We start from the raw sequence: 20,021 nt of genomic DNA, 5'->3' as shown, positions 1-20,021 counted from the left end.
CGCCGACGGCAGCACTCAGACCCGCGGCGGAGGGAAACCATTCTACTTGACATTCACAAAAAATGTTTAGCTCTGTGTGCAATGTAAATATGTACACGCGGGTAAAAATATTGCATTGGGTGATTTATAGAATGCTATAATTTTCAATGTGATGTTTTGGACAATCAGCGTCAGGTAGGGAAATAACGATTAGATTCTGTGCTTTTTCGAAAGCATCTATTCTCATCCTGACAGCTCATCCATCAACATTGGCAGCGAGCTTTTATGCCTCAATTGGGGTAATGTGGGTTAAACGGTCTTGGATGGCTGGTGATTGATGGACTATGATCATCTAATATGGTTTCGAGGCAGTTGTCGAGAAAATTTGCAACGCACCTTGAGGCAGCATGTACGGAAATATTGACTGTTATGTTAATTACAATATTGTCCACTTTGAGACAGACGAAAAAAAAGAGAAACACGCTTGTTGATGTTCATGCATTTTGAAAATTCAATGAGCATTGTGCTGCTCATTCTGACATACATGCCTTACCCACCTGGTGGCAATATATTACATACAACAACTACTACTCGTACAGTTAATTTGACAGTAAAAGACAACAACAGCGCTATATGTGATCACGAGCTTCTTAACTGCTGCTTATTATTGTATTGCCACTCGAAGCGCAATTTTTTGCTCACAACTCAAGGCGTTAAAAATGAAAAACAACTTGCAAGTCAGGTCACTCGTAAGATGGGGAAATAAAAGAAGCTAACGTTAACACTATGTCGCATCCCCCAAGGTAGGAGGTGAGAAACTTATCAACACAGCTCTGCCTTCAAAGGATTAATTTTTCTTGCAATGGTCATGTCAAGTTATTGATTCAATAAAGTATCATTGGAGTTAATATACATATTATACATGTATGCATGCAGATGTGTGGAGCTAGATGTGGGATGTGGATTTGGTTTATAGAGTATTGTTACATGCTATTTTTGCCTCCTGTTAAAAATCATGTTCATAAAACAAATGCCAAATCAGAATGCTTCAAACCTTAAGGAGATGATGCAGGTCATTGTTAAATAACGTCTTATTAAGATGACTAATTCCAGAACAAACATTTTAAGAAGTGCTTGTAATTTTGCCTTGTGCAAAGCATATCTCCCCCTGCAAAAATAATTAGCAGCATCCATTATTCATATTCTTCATAGGTTTATTTTTTTTTTAGCTGCAATGTCAGTCAAACTCAAAGCAATTTTTTGTGTCGTCTTGGAAAAACATGGGCGAAAACACTTTTCTCTTCCTAAAAGTGTACAAAAAAAGGTAATTGTGCTTGTCTCTCAGAAGTGCAAATAGAGTTTTGAGGGTTGTGATGATTTGGATGTATTGTGGATGGGATTTTTTGAATTATCTTGGGTCAAATTTTTCACAGTGTGACATTTTTTTTTCTCTCGTGTCACCACCACCGCTTTCATCCAGTATCAGTCAAAATCCAGCCTTTAATTTGGAGATCCTCTCACCTGAACAAGTGACCGCCCAGATTCCGTTTTGCCTTATTTGGCTGACGAATGGACTTGGCAGGCATCTCCATGCAACCGCTGTGTCTTGCCACATCCCCCAAGCACCCTGTGCATGGATGTGAAAGCACTTAGTTATCACTTTCACATCCGTCAGCTGGAAGTGACACCTCCCGCCTAACGTTTTTGTAGGCACAGTGAGGTGCTGACTGAGAGGTCACAGTGAGAGAACAAGTACATGACAGCATGAACATACAGTGCTGCGGAAATGTCTCATGTCATCACATTTGTTGTTTTGGGTTTTGGCTAAATAATTGTCGTGGGTGCTTTCATATTCGTGGCTCTGGTCAAAGAGCTGCAAAATGCACGCTCATTACCTAATTTGAACTTCAGACATTTTTCTGCTTCGTTTGTCCTGAAGTAATCAGGAAATTGACTGCAAAAGGTCAATCAAGCTCCTGCGAATCAATTATCCACATACTTTTCAGAAACGAACAACTATGGTTTTATTAGGTCAAAAATTGTTGGGGAAATTATAAGAATTTTTCTCTTCATATACACCACCATGATGGATTTGTGTTTTCTGTAATATTACACCAATGAAATGGTTATTGCACCACCAAATGTGTGCTTGTTTGATTCATCTGCAAGCTTGCGAATGAATAGATTTTAAAAAAGAGGATTTCATCATATCTGTTATTTTACATTGGATGAATATAACTTAATTGTTTTGTTGCCGACAATGTTCACAGAGCATGTGTTATGCTCATGCTGCATTATGGTTAATTCATTGCATTAAAGGGAAGTATTGGGTGTTGGCAGAGTTGCTGTATGCGTTGTTGAGTATTTGCTGCCTGGGAAATTTGGACTGTAGAAGCGAGCCAACCTGGAAAGAAAAAGACAAGTGTGGATAAGGAGGGAGCAAAACAGAGAAACGGCAACAAGAGAGCATAAGGCGGTTTTGAGAATCGCGCAATGAATGCAGCTTCGTTCAGGTTATGTTTGAGGTCTCTGTGACAGCTTGATTCCCTTTGCTCCTTATTCTTTCAGGCCTTATGTATCATATCAGCCTTGGCTGTAAAGTGTAAGAATGTGGCGCTGATGAAGTGAATAACCTCAGACGCCCTCCAAAAATACGGAGGATCTGACAAAGCAACAGTCTTGCACAGCAAGTTTTGTTTTATATCAACTTTTCACTGTGCTGCAAAACATCATCTCCTCAAAGAACTTAACGCCAGTTGTATCATCAAAGAATCACTGCTATCAATATTTTATTTTTAGGTACAATCACTTCTTTAAACAGCATCCAATTGCAGTATAAACACTGCAATTCCATGGGTCTTTGTGAGATTTTCGTTTTACGTTGAAATGATGGAGTCGGATGCGGTTCATGTCACTCAGTTCAATACAGTCAACTTAAACATGGATAATAATGGGTAAAAAATATCTCTGTTGCACTGAGAAGAAGAAGAAGAAAACAACATAGAGCTCACCATGAGCGGTGTATACAGTAGTCATTAGGTAGCACAGTCACATTTGTAGAGCCAAAGCATAAGAAGATCATGTGGCAGCTTCAACAGCGAAAGTTTCAACCTTCAAATAAATCTGTGGAGAAGAGGCTGCTGCAACCGAGACAGTAAATTTGGAGAACATTTCAAATGACATTGTTACAGGGAAAAGGAGCCATGGCAGAGGACGTCAAATACACACAGACTGCAGCAGCCACTATTTTCTCACACATAGATGAGACTACGAATGTCCCTGATTTGGCCAATTTGCTTCTTTATGGTTAGCATAAAGAGAATGACCCAGCTCGGGGTAAATAGTCTACTCTGAAAACTATTTGAGACTAAACTTATTGTCGAGGTGTTTACATTTTCCAGCTCTTGGAGGCTTTTGTCAAATAGCACCTGCTTTATTGTGGAAAAACACGTTGCACTAGCAGCTCAAATTCATTGGCACCTGACAAGCTAACAGTTCAACCTTGGAGGAAATCTGCTGAGTTGAATAAGAATATATTTATTTTCACTGATAAAGACATTCTTTTTCACGAGGCAGACCTCATGCAGTTCAACCGTGGCTCGGTTCCCCTGAGTTCCATTTTGATTTGTCGTATTAAAAGTACAGCCAAGTTATTTGTGATGTAATTAATCATAGAATTGTTAGAAATACATGAACATCCTATGCAGACTGTGTGAAAAGGTTTTTGGGTACAATATTTCATGAGTAACATTGGCTACAATGGGAGTAGATACAAAGATGCTTCACCACTGTAAAACACTTGAGAAATACGTACGTAATTCATCCAAAATTAAATGAATCGTTAAATTCTAGTTATGTGCAGTTCTATGAATTGGAAGGGTGGGATGGTCAATGAGTGGTGAGGGCAGTTACAGATACAAACAATTTGTACTATACTACTCGTATTATGATGCCGGCCACGATGTGCAGATTAGAGATGGTGGCACTGAAGAAACAACAGCAGAACTGGAGGTAGCAAAAATGAAGATGCTGAGGTTCTCGGTTGGAGTGAACAAGTTGGATAGGATTAGAAATGAGCTCAGTAGAGGGACAGCCAAGGTTTGATTGGAGACAAGGTTAGAGAGAGCAGACTTAGAATGTTTGGACATGTTCAGAGGAGAGAGAGTAGTGGAGGCTAGACTCAGGACAGAAGAAAGTATCTGCGAGCAACAGTACGGTTTCATGCCTAGAAAGAGTACCACAGATGCATTATTTGCCTTGAGGATGGTCGTGGAAAAGTACAGAGAAGGTCACAAGGAGCTCCATTATATCTTTGTAGACCGAGAGAAAGCCTATGACAGAGTATGAAGAGAGGAACTGTGGTACTGTATGCGCAAGTTTGGTGTGGTGGAGAAATATGTTAGAATAGTACAGGACATGTATGAGGGCAGCAGAACAGCAGTGAGATGTGCCATAGGTGTGTCAGAAGAATTTAAGGTGGAGGTGGGACTGCATCAGGGATCCGCGCTGAGCCCCTTCCTGTTTGCGGTAGTAATGGATAGGCTGACAGATTAGGTTAGACTGGAATCCCCTTGGACTATGATATTCGCAGATGATATTGTGGTCTGCAGTGAAAGCAGGGAGCAGGCGGAAGAATGGAGAGTGTGGTAAGGAAGTGAAGAAACGGGTCCAAGCGTGGTGGGGAGGTGTCTGGTCTTCTATGCGATAGAAGAGTCTCCGCTAGGATGAAGGGCAAACTTTATAAAAGAGTGGTGAGGCTGGCCATGATATACGGATTAGAGATGGTGGCACTGAAGAAACAACAGGAAGCAGAACTGGAGCTAGCAGAAATGACGATCCTGAGGTTCTCACTTGGAGTAAACAGTTTGGATAGGATTAGAAATGATCTCATTAGAGGGACAGCCAAGGTTGGATGTTTTGGAGACAAGGTTAGAGAGAGCAGACTTAGATGGTTTGGACATGTTCAGAGGCGAGAGAGTGAGTATATTGGTAGAAATGTGCTGAGGATGGAGCTGCCAGGCAAAAGAGCAAGAGGAAGACCAAAGAAAAGGTTGATGGATGTTGTGAGGGAGGAAATGAGGACTGTAGGTGTTAGAGAGGAAGATGCACGAGATAGGCTTAGATGGAAAAAGATGACGACCCCTAACGGGACAAGCCGAAAGGAAAAGAAGAAGATTGCCAGGTCTTTCAAAAATTCAAAAAGAAAAAAGAAACGTCTCAAGACTGAAGTCAATTGTATAATCTTGCTCATGAGTTGGTTCATCCATTTGTCGGGTGAAATTAAAAGATCCAATCAAGTGAAGAAAATCAAAAGGCTAGTCACTCGGAAGGATTGCAGACATGATGTGAGAATCTATCAATATTTGAGACAGGGAGTTACCTTTTGTGAGATAAAGTTATTTTGTGTGTTTGGCAGGTGATGCATCAGGGGGAGTAAGCAACGCTCCGAGGCAAATATAAATCAATGGTAATAGTTTTGGCCGCCATCATGCCCTTTTCAGATATGCTGCACTGCTCAAAAAGAGTGGCATACAGAAAAGAGAGTCGACTTGCTTGTGCGGATTTCCATCCAGGCCAGACTCCCTTCTCTCTTCCTGGTCATCCTTTCCACTGTCTGCCATAATCAATATTGGGATTTAGCCTCATTTCACCTAGTTGACTTCATTCATTCCAGTGCCAGGAGAATGCGTTGAATTATGGTAATGGCAAAAAGGCGTTGAAAGCCGCCGCAACTAAAATCTCTGTGTGTTATAAGTGTTTGCCGAGAAATTATCATTTTTATGTCCATGGGTGTTAGCAGGAGTTTCATTGTTGATGCAACAAAAAGACAAACAGAAGGCAATTATCTTTATCCACAAAAATCTAAGCACTCTGATGTGTTCTCTGCTGTGACAAATCCAACCCCTCCATTTCCTCCAATTACACATTCCCGAAGTGTTTTTGACCACAGATGAGGACATAAATCATTGATGAATAAACAGTTGTCCTCCTCTTGGAGAACTGGGTCTGCAAGTTCGGCTACCTCAGGATCCTTCCGGATTTAGTCCTTTTGCAATTAGGATGTTTAGTACACATCTTGCTTCCACGTCGAACAAGACTTTCGTCACGTAAACTTTTACAAGTCAACTACAAGAAGCCGGTCTACCAGGATGAGGATAGATGACTAGTTAATAATTTAACATTCCATCCACTACTGGTCAAATAGCCTTAGCCATATCACCTATATCTAGGATCCAATCATGGGGATTTTTCCTGATCATTTTTAGATAAGACTGTAAAAGCCTCCATTTTATCTCGATGGATGATGCCAAAACTTGAGGGTTTGCTGAAGACCATCCATCCATTTTCTACCGCTTCTCAGGGTCGGGTCGTGGGGGAAGTCGCTTCAGCACGGATAGCCAGTCCTCCCTTTCCCCAGCCACTTCTTCCAGCTCTTCCGGAGGGTTCCCGAGGCGTTCTCAGGCCAGCCAAGAGACATAGTCTCTCCAGTGTGTCCTGGGTCATCCCCGGGGTTTCTTTCCGGTAGGACATACCCGGAACACCTCACCAGGGAGCCGTCCGGGAGGCATTCGGATCAGATTCCCCAGCCACCTCATCTGGCTCCTCTTAATGCGGAGGAGCAGCGGCTCGACACGACCCCTCCTGGATGACCGAGCTTCTCACCTTATCTCTAAGGGAGAGCCCGGACACCCTGCGGAGGAAACTCTTTTTGGCTGCTGAAGTCAAAAACAAATTTGTTTTTGGGGATTTTGAGTTCATGTTTCTCGTAAGAAATAAATATAGGTGAGGGTGTGAATTCAAATGAACTCATACTAATGTTAGAGTACCCCTTTACTTGCGGTTAGCTCCTGTGTAGCTGCAGGTTTATGCTCCACACTCTCCAAGATGCTGCACCAGTGAATTTTCTTGAAGCCCTCAGTCTCCACTCTGAAACGGTTTGTCGTGGTGAACAGTAAATACAAGACTTCAAGTGGGACATCAAGGAGACCCATTTTGAAGACGTGGACGACATCAAAAGGCCGTGACGACAGAGCTACGGGGTGTCCCGTAACATATGAAACCTGCCAGCTGTGCGTGAAGGCCTGGCAGAAAAGGCTGGGGAAGAATGTTAAACTCCCCCGGGAAAAATGGGAAGTTTGTCATTTGGATTTAAAATATGTCTTTCGTGATACCAGTCCTGGAACGTTTTGATCACATCTTGTATAAATAAGTAGGCTATGGCTTTAGAAAGCCTGTATTGACTTTTGGGTCAATCCTCTTTTAAATTGTCATCTGGTTCTCTCCAAGAGATCAGCAAGGCTGCCTTTTTTTTATCATTTCTTTCACACCCTTCAAATGTGAGTCAAATTTGACATTTTTAGATGCAGCAAGAAGCTTTCAGGAGGTGGTATGAATGTAAAGCGTCTTTTTGGAGTGGAGCATTGTATGACCTCTGGGCCGCCATCGATCAAGAAATGATTCTCATGGAGGAGCGCATTAAAGGTTGATATATAGTTTGGAACAATATTTTACACTTATTTGGAGGGAGAAACCTGGAAGGCTCGAGGCGTAGACCCGTTCTTGATCAACAGAGAATAAGGGGATATAGTAACAGAATCATAAACCTTTGAACGACATTTTTTTTCGTCAGACTTTTATTAAAGGATGTTTTTAGTTTGTATCAAAATGTATCTTTGAATTTACCTTGCCAGGGGTGGATAAATCAATGCATAATTCATGAATTCCTTGCTAAATAAATGATAGTTTATAAGTTAATGCATGTATCTCAGCACTTAACATCTGTCACAGTGCAGACAAAAGCAGTTTGCTGAACTGAAATGATGAATTTACTGTCGGGGGAAGCAGCTAGTGTGTCTTTTTGTATTTGGGTGTGTTTTCAGGTGAAGTCATTTACTCCGGCTTAAAAATCATGTTCAACTTTTAAAAAAACATGCATTAGTACTCCCATTTATTTCATTTTTTTTTTACACAAATATACATGTCACTCGAATGCTGCCCTACTCTGGTGTTCTCGGAAAGACCAAGTAATTGGTTTGTGAGCTGTCAATGCTTTTGTCATTTAGATTATACTAACTGATGTGGATGATATTTGTCTGTATTTGTGTCTGCTCCGTGCACCACATTCATGAATCCTGTGTGTAATTTAGCACGAGGATGATGAAAAGAGGCCACTGCCAGTGGAAATACCATTTTGCATTTTTTTTCTTTCTTTTTTTTTTTTTTACTCTTTGCACTCACCTGTTTCTTAGACAGAAAGTCAAATTCTTGAGCACAAGTCACGGCGCCTTAGCTCTGCCCCTGGTCGTCAAGGAGATGGAAAGCCATAGCTACCTGGGCTTCTTTTAATGAGACCGTTCCATACCAATTGACGTCTTTCAAGACGGCTGTTGAAAGAAGGTGAAATTAGCTGAAAGTCTTGATCCTTGGGTATTTGACTGAAGCATGTCGCAGACATTCTATTAAGACACCAATGAGGAACGGTTTTAATTTGTGGAAACGTCACATGATGTCTGCTTTAAGGAAGACAAATAGCTGTACATTGGATATGAAAAGTCTCCACATACTTTCTCGTCTTTCCATCAAGTTTGGAAGGAGCTCCAGTTCTTGGTAATTACAATATTGTAACATGTTTTTTTTTTCTTTACTGTGTTCCATGGTGTATTTAATGCTGGTGAAATTCTGTTGTAGACTTCTTTTATATTTTAACCTTGAAATCTCTCTGAAGCTGTGGAAGTTCTCTGCAAACAGTGATCATGTACAGTTTTAAATATTTTTTTTCCGTAGAATAAACTATCTGCAGAATTGGTGCATCATAAAGTAAAAATCCTTTTGTGTAGTGGAAAGAGCAGTGTTCTACTTGATCATCTGTTCATGTGTAATTTCTAAATAGGTTGACTGATTATTTTGGGTTTAATTGGATCTGATCCAAGCATACATGATGCATAGAATTTTATGTTATTCTATTTGTCTCCACTGTGATCCCATTTGACACACATTTGTATTTGTATGCTTTTCATCTATATGTATACGACTGATTTACATATATAGTGCTTATAGACAGGTAACACCTGAGGAGGACGCGCAACAAGAGATCATCAGAACGAGTTGTACATGCATAGAACACAATTTCTGCCAAGCTCTTTGTGAAGATGAGGGCATATCAAGGCGACTCGCTTCCTGCTTACAGGCATACGAATGAAGTGAGGTCCTCTTACGCGAAGACAGCTACTTGATTTGAAATAGAAAAACACTGGATTTCCGTGACACATACCATAGTAGGACTGATGTAACAATATGGCATTAACCAAATGGAAAAACACACATAGAAGTGTAAAAATAAATCATAAACGCGCAACACACGGATGTCACCAAAACACCCAACCCCGGGTTTTGTCGCATTTTTTGTCTCTCAGATATGTAAAGCCTAAATTTCCATTAAAAAAATACTTTTTAGCAGAGTTAGTGGGGCTTATTGTTTGATTGTATAATTTCCAACTGATGATCTTAATTTTTTGGAACGACTCATCCATTTTGGGTAACGTGGCTTTTATTCTAGGCGCTTGAAATTATACTTTTTCTTTTTCGAGCGGATCACATCATTTATAAAGTTTTGGACAAGGGAGAAATTGCTGAAATGGTTCAATGGTTTATTATACTGGAATGGAACAAATGAATGATGCAATTTCAAAGACGAATTACATTGTAATCCAAGAAGTGGAAAACATGGCCATAGTCCTGCTGTAAAGCCAATAAAATCAGACAAGGCACAAGTGTTATTGTGCTTTTGACTTTTTTGATAGATTTGACATTGGCTTGAGTTTATCTTCCATTTGAATAAATAAAAGACCTCTCCCCAAATAAGCACACTTTTCTCCCTCCCCACAATATCCAAATTAACAACTTTCCACCAGTGGGTGCAAATTCCTTCATGTTGACTTGTTTCATCACGGGTGTTGACCTGATAGCGTATTAGCAGTTAGTTAGCACTTTTGTTTTCCTCCCATTCTGCCGGGCCTCCAAACAGGAGACAATTATTGATTTTTTTTTTAAGCTTTACTCGATTAACACACCAACCAATGAAAATTGTGTTAAAAAGAGACTACAGTTTAATTTTAATGAAATTGAAAATATGATAGCCAGCAATAAAGATCTTACTCAATGTAATGCTTGCACAAGTGCCTCATAAGTAGCTGCAGAAGCAAATAAAAATCTGTGATTGGATTCTCGTCAGTATTATTTATGGTCCATATAGGTGTCAAAAAAATAAATATAAAAAAATCACACAATCCCAACACATTTTCCATCCATGTTGAATCGAAACATGTTGGAACTCTCAAATTTGTACAATGATCATTTTGAATTCAGAGATGGAAACTTTCTTATTCTCTTGTAAAACAAAACCCTTGCTCAAGCCGTTAACATAAAAAAAATGAATGAAGACCAGTAGGAGGTTGAAAAAAGGAAAGGGAGAGGTTGGGAGATTATTGTCCTTCATGGTTGCATTTTATTTGCTTGTCAAACCTCTGGCTATCCCCCCAAAAGGAAATAAAAGCTTCCAATACCTTTTATTTTGTTTAAAGAAAGGATTTATAGTTTTTTTCCCAGATATTAGGAGTGTTGTTGGCTGATGCTTGCAAATAAGCATACACCCAACAGACTTTCATTGAACAGTGTCATTTATTTCAAAGCCAGAGACATTTGCTTCATATTTATTGTGTTATAGCTCACCGTTGTTACTCAGCCAAGTATCTTCACTAAGTGGATGACGTCGTATTTATACATGACACAGACTTTGACAAATTATAATGGCTGTGTTCCAAATGAAGCTGCATGTAGGTCACTTGCTTCTGGGAACAGATTTGGCGGCACGCGTTAACATACGTGTACGGCCCAGAAGGAATAAAAATGTGCCACTCGGTGAGCAATATCCTTGCGATGCACACTGTTTAAATAACATCGAGATCTGTGTCATGTGTGAGGGGACTTAGACTTGGGAACACATTCATCCGCTGAGAGAATGTAGCTTAAAATCAAACCTAAATTCAATAGGTTGCAGCGTCAAGAAGGAGAAATAAAATAAACTGTTTATGAAGTCTGTCAAGTTTAAATCAATGAACAGGATGAATAAAATAAGTAGTTAAGTAATTTAACAAATGCTGTACATGATTAGAAAAGGTGAGTTTCTGATTTTTTTTCATTTTCTTGCAAGACAGTACTACGCATTCTCCCTTTTTTGTTCCCACGTTACAAACAATTGTAATTAATTAATCGTAACCCGACTGAGGGCAGGAGGTCCAGGAAATAGACGGACCGCCACAAATCCCCAGGGTTGCAATTATTACTTTGCAGAGAAGCAAATGTCAGATGACTGCTCAAGCCCACAATTTTAATATCGGTTAGTTTTCTTCAGTTTGTTTTCTTGTGGACTTGCAAAACTTGGTGTCGCTTTGACGGATGACACTCCCAAGATCCTTAACTACCCACGTTAATCATAAAGTACATCTGATTTAATCAACTTCCCTGGAAAAAAAAAAAAAAGTTTGCAAATGTTTTCACGTGCACTGTTTTTAAATAAGCCCTTCTTCCTCTTTCTGATTGGAAGATATCCAGAGTCCCAGTGAAATATGGAAGATGGTATTAGATTGACTCTGTGGGGGGTAATCACAAGTTGTACAATTAATTAGCTTCCACGGTCCCAATGTCTCGCGATCCCCGAGCCGTGCTCTGATCATTACGGATTTGACACCCTTATCTTCTTGTCCTTCCACTCCCGTCATCATCAGTGCTTTGCTGGAGCAATTAGATGGTGATTTGTCCAAAGATAGTGTCAGGGTATCATAAGGAAGGCACAGACTTAAAACCATCAGGCTCTCTGCTCTCTAGCATGATCTTTGTGATATAAAAGTCTCTGCGAAGCTTTGAGCCACTCTCAGGGATTGAAGCTTTGCTTTTTGAAGACGGAAGGATGCTTTTAATTTCAAACAAGACTCTGGGCTGCAGTGATAACTTAAAATAAAATACACGATCCTGTCGTCCTTTAATTCACTTGGAATGGAAGAACAGCATACTCCTTTCCGCACTTTGATTGAAGGTTTTCCTTTTGTTTGCACTGCAGTTAATTAACGATACATTGCAGTCAACACATTTACGAACACGGTCACACTTGGAAACTAGATCGTTAAACAATTTAGAGATCCCGCAGTTCTGAATTTAAAATTTTCGATTATATTAAACCTGTTCCAAATTCGCAACCCCTGCCCGGAAAGGGTTAAAAAAATATAACAAAGTTCTCTCCAAAAAAAAAAGCAATTGACATTAAAAAAGTTTTCACCCTTTTGCATACTTCCGCTCATGTTATGGCAAGTGGTTATTTGCAAGGAGTGACGATAAGAAAGAACTCATCAAATATTGTTAACTGGTAATTTCTCTGCTGAGAACAGCTGAAAAGGCGCCACCTCAGCAATTGCGTCACCATCCAGAGGAAGACGAAAACATATGGAATTAATGCCGGCGTCGCTGCAAAAAAGCCGCTGAAGGCTCTCACGTGAACATAAATCCAAATGTTAAAAAAAAGACTAAAAGAATGTGACCATCCACCCAGGAGCATGTGGGACTTGATTCAGTTTTGTGGCATCACCTGTGTTGCTATTTTTAAGAATGGTTCTGGGTTTATGTGTGAGCCTGTCAACATCCTTTTTCTGTGGGTAAAGTAGCTGTCATATCAGCACGGCGCAGATTATCGACTTGGCATTTGTGACTTAATTATTTCAACCTGCCTTATCTCCTCCATCCCAACCCTTTCCTCGCCGCATTGCCCACTTGTGTCGCTCGCCTCCTTCATAGATCAACCTTGTCAAACCCCTCTGGTCTCTTACACATATCACTTTTGACTGGTGAATCAATAAGTGAATTACTTTTATGAAACCGCACGAGAAGCGATGAGGGCTCTCAAGCTGCCTGCAGCCAACCACTTAACATTTTAATCTTCGAGGAGTCTGGTATGGATCAGCCAGTTGTGTCGAAGTGGAGGGAATTCACAGAACCTCATGTTTTTTTTCATTTCGCTCTCTTTTTTTTTTTTTAAATTAGAGGCCATGTGAGTTGGGCTATTTACATTTGTTAGCATATGCACTGTACGGTCTATGTGACGAGAGTAGGGAAATTGTAGTAGTAGCGAAGCTGTGTGGGATTCAGTGATATTTTTCATTCCTTCATATTTGAGCATCCGTCTATAAATAGCTGCTGTCAGTACCTGCTATTCTGAGTTCACCCACACATGGCACTCTTAATCTAAGAACAAATAATGGATGAGACAGGCTAGTTATACCTCGAGGGTCATGGAAGTAAAAGACTGCAGAACGCATAGTAACAAAATATTATGTATACCAAGTCTTTTAAAGGTAAATAAAATCGGGCTCATAACAGAACAAAGTAACCTTAATTGAAAATGAAATGGAATGAAATGTATCAAAGACTTGAAAGCGTTAATTTCTGTTGGAAAATGAAATCAGGCCCAGATCTCTTCTTAAATCATTTTGACAAAACTACTTGTACCTTAGTTGTTTTGGCTTTTATGTAAAGAAATATAATGTATTTAAAGAGCGAGGGTGTGTGTGCGAGGAAGGCAAGCTAAACTCGGGATTATTTGCATGATAAAAAAGGGTACTAAAGCTGTTTTGGTCTAAATATTAGTTCCAATTAATTATAATAAATGTTTTGACAACCCTCACACTTCAATCAAAGAAAAATAGAGTTGCAAAACAACAACAACAAAAAACACTATAGACAACTTCTGAAATAGATTTATGTTTTCATAGCCATTTTTGTATTTGATCTTTTCATGTTTTGAAGTAGACATATACATAAATTATGTATTCATGTAATTATGGCTCTATGTGACAACACAATGTGAACGAGTCATTTGTGTTCCTCTCAGCGTACAGCAAGACAAAACACCAAACAATGCAGTTCCTTTTTTATCAAAATCCCTAGCTGTCAATCACCTGCACAAAACATGATACAGTATTCATAATCCAAGGTTATCAACACGTCATTTAGTAACATAAACCTGAGCAACTTTCCTGGTTTTGTGTTGCAGGTCTTTGTTCCTGTCCAATACAAATTGAATGGGCCTCGTATGCTCGACAGTGGGAAGACATGCTTGAAGGACAATCTGTAGTAAAAATGGAGATGCATTATGAACATCCATTTTTCAGTCCAGGGTCACGGGAAGCTGCAGTTTTCTAAGTTCATCCGCCTGGTTGTGGACTACTGTACACCCTCGATTCATTGCCGATCAGCCACTTGATGCATTTAAAGATAGGCGACCATTCAGACCCGCATTTACACACTCACTGAGAGGGAACTGAACACACGTTGCCTGCACTGGTCAGTTCACATCAGCGGGTACATTGTTATTACTGTGTTATAAAACCTCTGTTTCATTCAGTCATTGGTATGATGTGGATACTGAGTGTTTACTTTGAATGGCAGGACAAAACTGGCTAAACAAGTCAACCGTAGGATACGCTGTACAAGAGAAAGTGCTCACCGTTCGGCAACAGGGCAACGGGGTGCCATAAAAGCTCAGAAAAAAAAAAATATTTGTCCCGATCAACAGGTTTCCTTTCTGGCTCATATCCACACCACGGTAAAAAATGGATTATGAAACTTGAAAGGGACATATAGAAAACTAACTTTTTAATTGCTGGTATACAAATAATTTGGCCTTTGGAAAGCCTGCACACCCATTCAGAGTGAAATTCCAGGGTCATTAATGATCAACTGCCGACTTCTTTTGGGTAATTTACCATCCACATACTGTACTTAGTTTCTCCACAAAGGTAAGGGGCCAAGCCCTGCCAATGACTAAAATAGCTGAATTGCCTCCAACATTTATTTAAGCGTTCAATATGCTCCACATTACAATGTCAAAACACTTATATAGTTCCAACATTACACTTATAACAGAAGTTGCACCAAAAAATAAATAAAATGCACTAGAACTGCGACGACGTTAGCATTTATTGCTTCGCAACCTGTAAAAGTGCCAATTACTACTTTACTTTTAGCCATTTTACTGTTTTGCCTCTCTTATGCTGTAATTTAAAAGATAGTGTTAATCAGAATACTGATAGAACATATATATATATATATATATATATATATATATATATTTGTTTTTTAGCTGAGCATATACTGTACTGTATGTACTGTATTTAGCAGCTAGCCATTACCTGCTAACACCTGGTAATATGCGGTCAACTTAGAGCACTCCCAAAAGTGATGCAGACCTATCTGAGCACCAACCTGAGAGGATGAAAAATAAAGAAAATGCGCACAAGTAAGAGATAATTATTGATGTATAGACTAAAATAATTTAGTAACTTCAAAATATTGTTGAATATAATCAAGAGAAGCAATAAAGGTGTCGAAGTATCATTAGGAAAATGCAGTTGAAAACTATACCCAATGAACCAAAATCAGGAAATACATAAACGACTGAGATTTAGAGTTTACAAAAATTCTGTCACTGAGTGAAGAATTTAAATTAGCCTGTTAAATCTGAGCATGGCACGAAAAAAAGTTTCGTGTCAAGTAACCTGAAGACTCAGCTGAGAAATAAAAGGCACACAAGCAAGATGAGCATCCCTCTTCCGGTGTGCCAGCATGGGGCCAAAATTTAATCATGGCAAAGCTGTTTGATGGCAACACTCAACAGGTTCTTTTGACAGAATTTCCATTCCGAATACAAAATTGGATCCCTCAGATCTCCTTGTGATCTTTCATTGTGAATGACAAATGACATTGACAGAATGTTGGGTCTCCAAAGGAAGCCAGAGCCCGCAGTTTTGAGATTCTCTTTAAACTCTGCTCTATCCTCTAACGTGGTGTACAGCTCAAACAAAGACACCTTCACTTCTGAGAAAATCTGATTTTTTCCTTCCTAATACCCCAGGTTAAGTCACGATCGCTGTTTTCCTTGACAATGCCATCGGTTCCTGGGTACTCATACACTATGTACTAATGTGATTGGCATAGAGGGTCTCAAACTGGATGCATTTTAAAATGTTTGTAGGATTTTTTTTTTTTTTTTTGTGGCAGATGGAATTTGTCACGGTCTCTTTCCTCTCCTGGCTCTTCTCCAGCTGATGCATTACATTGTCTCCATCGTCGTAACAAACTGATCTTAGTACATATTTCAGACCGGTACATTTCGTTTCCTTACCTTTCACTCAGGGAGGGAGAAAAAATAGGAAAAATGTTATATCATAATTTATTTTATAACTGAGGCTAGTGCATACTGAATATGGCGAAAAAGAAGCTCTTATAGGCTTTTTGCGGACAGACAAGAAAAGAACAAACACGTCTAATGTATCTAGTAAAATGCTCATACACCTCTAAAATATAAACAGGAAAAGAAAAAGCAACTAATGAAGATTTTAACTTAAAAAAACTTTGCAACAATGTATGGTCCTTTTAGTGAGTAAAATATTTTTTTTTAAAAAAGTGCTTATTTTCTATCCATGAAGTCCACTGGTACACATACTGTAATAAATAAATACGGTGTAATAATGCAGTTCAGAATTTATTCTTTTATCCAAATGTTGCAATCACAACATAACTTGAAAAATAACTGGAGAATACTTCAGATAACAAGGCAACCTGCTATTTCGCACAACCCCATGATTAAGACCCTGTCATACGTTGCAATTTCCGAAATGTGGCATAACACCAGTCCCTATCAGTAGTCATCACACATTTGAGGCAGCATTTTCAATTTGAACACTTGCACTTTTGGGGACGCTCCAAATACAGAAAAGATTTCTGAAAGGTCGACCTAAATGCAGTATACAGAAGTGAACTTCTTCTGCTTTTCGTTTCGGCTTGTCCCGTTAGGGGTCGCCACAGCGTGTCATCTCAGATGAACGCATATTTTTCTGGCACAGTTTTACGCCGGATGCCCTTCCTGACCCTACACCTCTGCATTTTAGCCGGGGATAGAAGCTTACAGCACCCGGTATTCCCAATTGGTCTCCCATCCAAGTACTAACCAGGGCCAAACCCGCTTAGCTTCCGAGCTCTGACGAGATCAGGCGTTCTCAGGGTAGCATGCTTAGCGGCTTATACAGGAGTGAACAAAGACAAAAATACCTGTATTAAGGAAAAAAGTACAATTGCTAGATTGAGTAACTTTATTACAAAAATAGAGTGAAAAACTACATGCAAAACAAGACTGAAGGCCACGATGGATAAAATATTAATAGAATTTATCGCAAGATGGTTGCAATCGACTCTTTGCATCACACAAGTGTTGTTTTCAGCCATAACTTCTGAAGCCGCAGTAACCCCCCCCCCCCAGACTTTATTCAAATTGGCTTTGGCTGTTCACAAAAAACATTTGAAAATGTCATTTGTTTGTTCATTTTGTTTACATTGGCAGTGCACTTTTAGCCAGGAATATAAAAAAAAAAAAGACAAATCTATGCAATATTACATAGAGTGAGCAGCACATTTAGAGGAGTGTGGGACAATGGTGCTCTATGTGAAATTCTACTTTACCTGGCAATCTTCAAAAAGATCCTCTTCTTTCTCACCGGGATACAAAATAAGGCTACAGATAACAGTTTCAAGTGTCATCTCAACACTTCGGTGTTCTGACAAGATTAGAGTGTCAGCAGTGAGCCCCTTATTCACAAACAATGAAATGTCATGGAAAGACGCAAGCATAAATGTTGGGTTTGGATTTGAGCACACACTGTTTTTTGTATTTGTCTTGTGATTGCTTTTGTATTTGACTGTGTTGGTGTGTGTGGGTAAGTGAGTGAGTCAGAAAAACAGCGGAATGAATGAGCTCAGTTTGTTCCCCTCCCCACCTCCCTTGTAACGTTTGCAATTTAATGTTTTGGTGCGTAGAGGTCATGGGTACCCAGGAAGTTCTGTTATCTGACTGAATTCTTCTTTGATCTGCATTGGAAAAAAAAAATATCCCAGGTGTGACAAACATTGATTTGCTTTGTAGAATTAACAAAAAGTAAAAGACCTCAATTCTTTCAAAAATGAAAAAAGGCCAACACAGGTATGCGATGGAATCCAAACACAACATCAGCACAAACCAGAAACGCAAGGTTAAAGTAAAGCATCACAGGAAATAAACCACAAATGAAAACCACATGACTAAATTACAGTGACAGCAGCAATGTCAACAAACATAGGCAAAATGAAACCAAGGACCAAAGTAAATACAAGCTAGCTGACCAGACAAAGGAACAGGGCTAACGAGAACTACCGGAAGCAAAAACCCGACGAGCAAGACTAGCCGTGAACACGGGGCACAGAATAACAACGTGAAACTCAATAAAATCTCATCAAAAACTTACATTATGACAATCAGGAATGCAGCTGAGTAGTTGGAAGTGAATGAATTATGATGAGAGTTTAAATCTTGTAGAGATAGCCGATAAAATACGTCACTGGCTATTACAGTAGATTACGTAACATCTGAAAGGGTTCAGACGGCATGATAGATTCATCTGCCCCGGAGTCACAAAACTAAGCAGGTCATCTGTCTCTGATGTCTTCAGGAAATAAACTTCCCTTCAGTCTCGAGTTTTTGAAAGGAGAACGCTCAGGCAGTTTCGAGTCCATTATCGATATTATGTTAAATTACATTAAATTTCCCAATGGAAATTTTCCAATTTGGAAATGTCTCCTGAATTCCTCAGCTTACATTCCTGTGAAGACCTCCTGAAAAAATTCTGTATGGTGGGTTTCCATTCATTTGCAGACCAAATAATGACTGTACACCATAACGGAATGTGGACACATGTTGATAATTTCTCCCATTTTATAAAGCTGTCTTAACTCTGCAGTGTATTCTTTTTTCCACAAGTACCTGAAAAGATCACTTACCATCCTGCCGCCATGTTAATGTCGATCCTTTGGGCCTTTGGGGTGTATTAAAATGCAGACAAAGAGCCTGAAAGAAACAAAAGAGAAAGTTTTTTTTGTGGGGGGAGGGCGTGACTTCTAAGCTCTTAGGAACTGAAGCAGTAGTAAGTATTAAAACTATGATGATAGACTGTTGCAATATTTGTAATCAGTGACTAACTCTAATATAAGTACATGCATATTGTAGGTAAAATATGATTATGTTTATGTTTCCATTAACCAGCAGCATTAGTCAAATGTAGGATCAGAGGCAATGAAATCTTTATTTTTCTCTGATTTCAAACCAACCCCAAGGTTTCTCCTATATGGATTAGACCACTTCCTGTATGAAAACTATTTTGGAAGAAAATAACGATTGGGGAATGCCAATGGAAACCAACTCTAAGTGCGCTTTCCTGGGGAAAAATATGTGTATAATTCATAATCATTTTCATACTCATCAGACCACTCCGTGACCCCTTGTAAATATGGATGGAAGGATGTCTTCCTCTTTATTCTTCACTTGTTTATTCTCAGCTGTATAATCGGCATTATCACATTGCTCGCATTATGCTCTATCAGCAGCTAATGCGTTATGCTGACAGTTGAATCTTAAACCAATATAAACTCCAATAAGCGTTTTCCAGACTGACAGTTTATGAGGGTGAGCACTGAGTAGAACAATGTAATATTTAAATGTGGGTGGGATATGTAAAACATCTGCATATTGGGAGTCCTCCGGAGAAATGAACTGAGTTTGATCTTAATAGCTTTCTGTCGTCAAAGAAAATGCTTTCTAAAATTCTCTAATAGTCAGTTGGTTTTGCATGAAGCATGTTAATGACTTGATTGAGAAAAACACACCATTTTGTTGCGTATTCATGAGAACTTATTTCAAGTTGAATGTTGTTTTTAACACGAGCTGAGCTGCACTTGATAGTCCGGTAAAGTTATGACTGTGATAGGACAAACGCACACCATACACGTGGACACAGAGCGTCAATGCAAAGATCAAAAAACTGCGGTCCATAGGGCGGTTGTACTACACAGAGACTACCAAACACCGAGTACTATCAATACCAGTCCTGTGTGTATTTGTCAGTGTACTTTCT

General features: G+C 39.4%; 1 long non-coding RNA gene across 1 annotated transcript; it reads right to left on the bottom strand.

The window, feature by feature from the left end:
- Positions 1-1,235: 1,235 nt before the first annotated feature.
- On the bottom strand, positions 1,236-18,952 carry LOC133492626 (uncharacterized). The gene is made up of 3 exons (XR_009792707.1): positions 18,892-18,952; positions 8,218-8,363; positions 1,236-2,383 (listed from the first exon to the last, which is right to left on the bottom strand). It is a non-coding gene; the product is annotated as an uncharacterized LOC133492626 (long non-coding RNA).
- Positions 18,953-20,021: the final 1,069 nt, after the last annotated feature.

The sequence above is a fragment of the Syngnathoides biaculeatus genome, chromosome 19, assembly GCF_019802595.1.
Source record: "Syngnathoides biaculeatus isolate LvHL_M chromosome 19, ASM1980259v1, whole genome shotgun sequence".
NCBI lineage: Eukaryota > Metazoa > Chordata > Actinopteri > Syngnathiformes > Syngnathidae > Syngnathoides > Syngnathoides biaculeatus.
The sequence above is the reverse complement of the archived record's forward strand: the minus strand, read 5'-3'. Positions and strand labels throughout refer to the sequence as shown.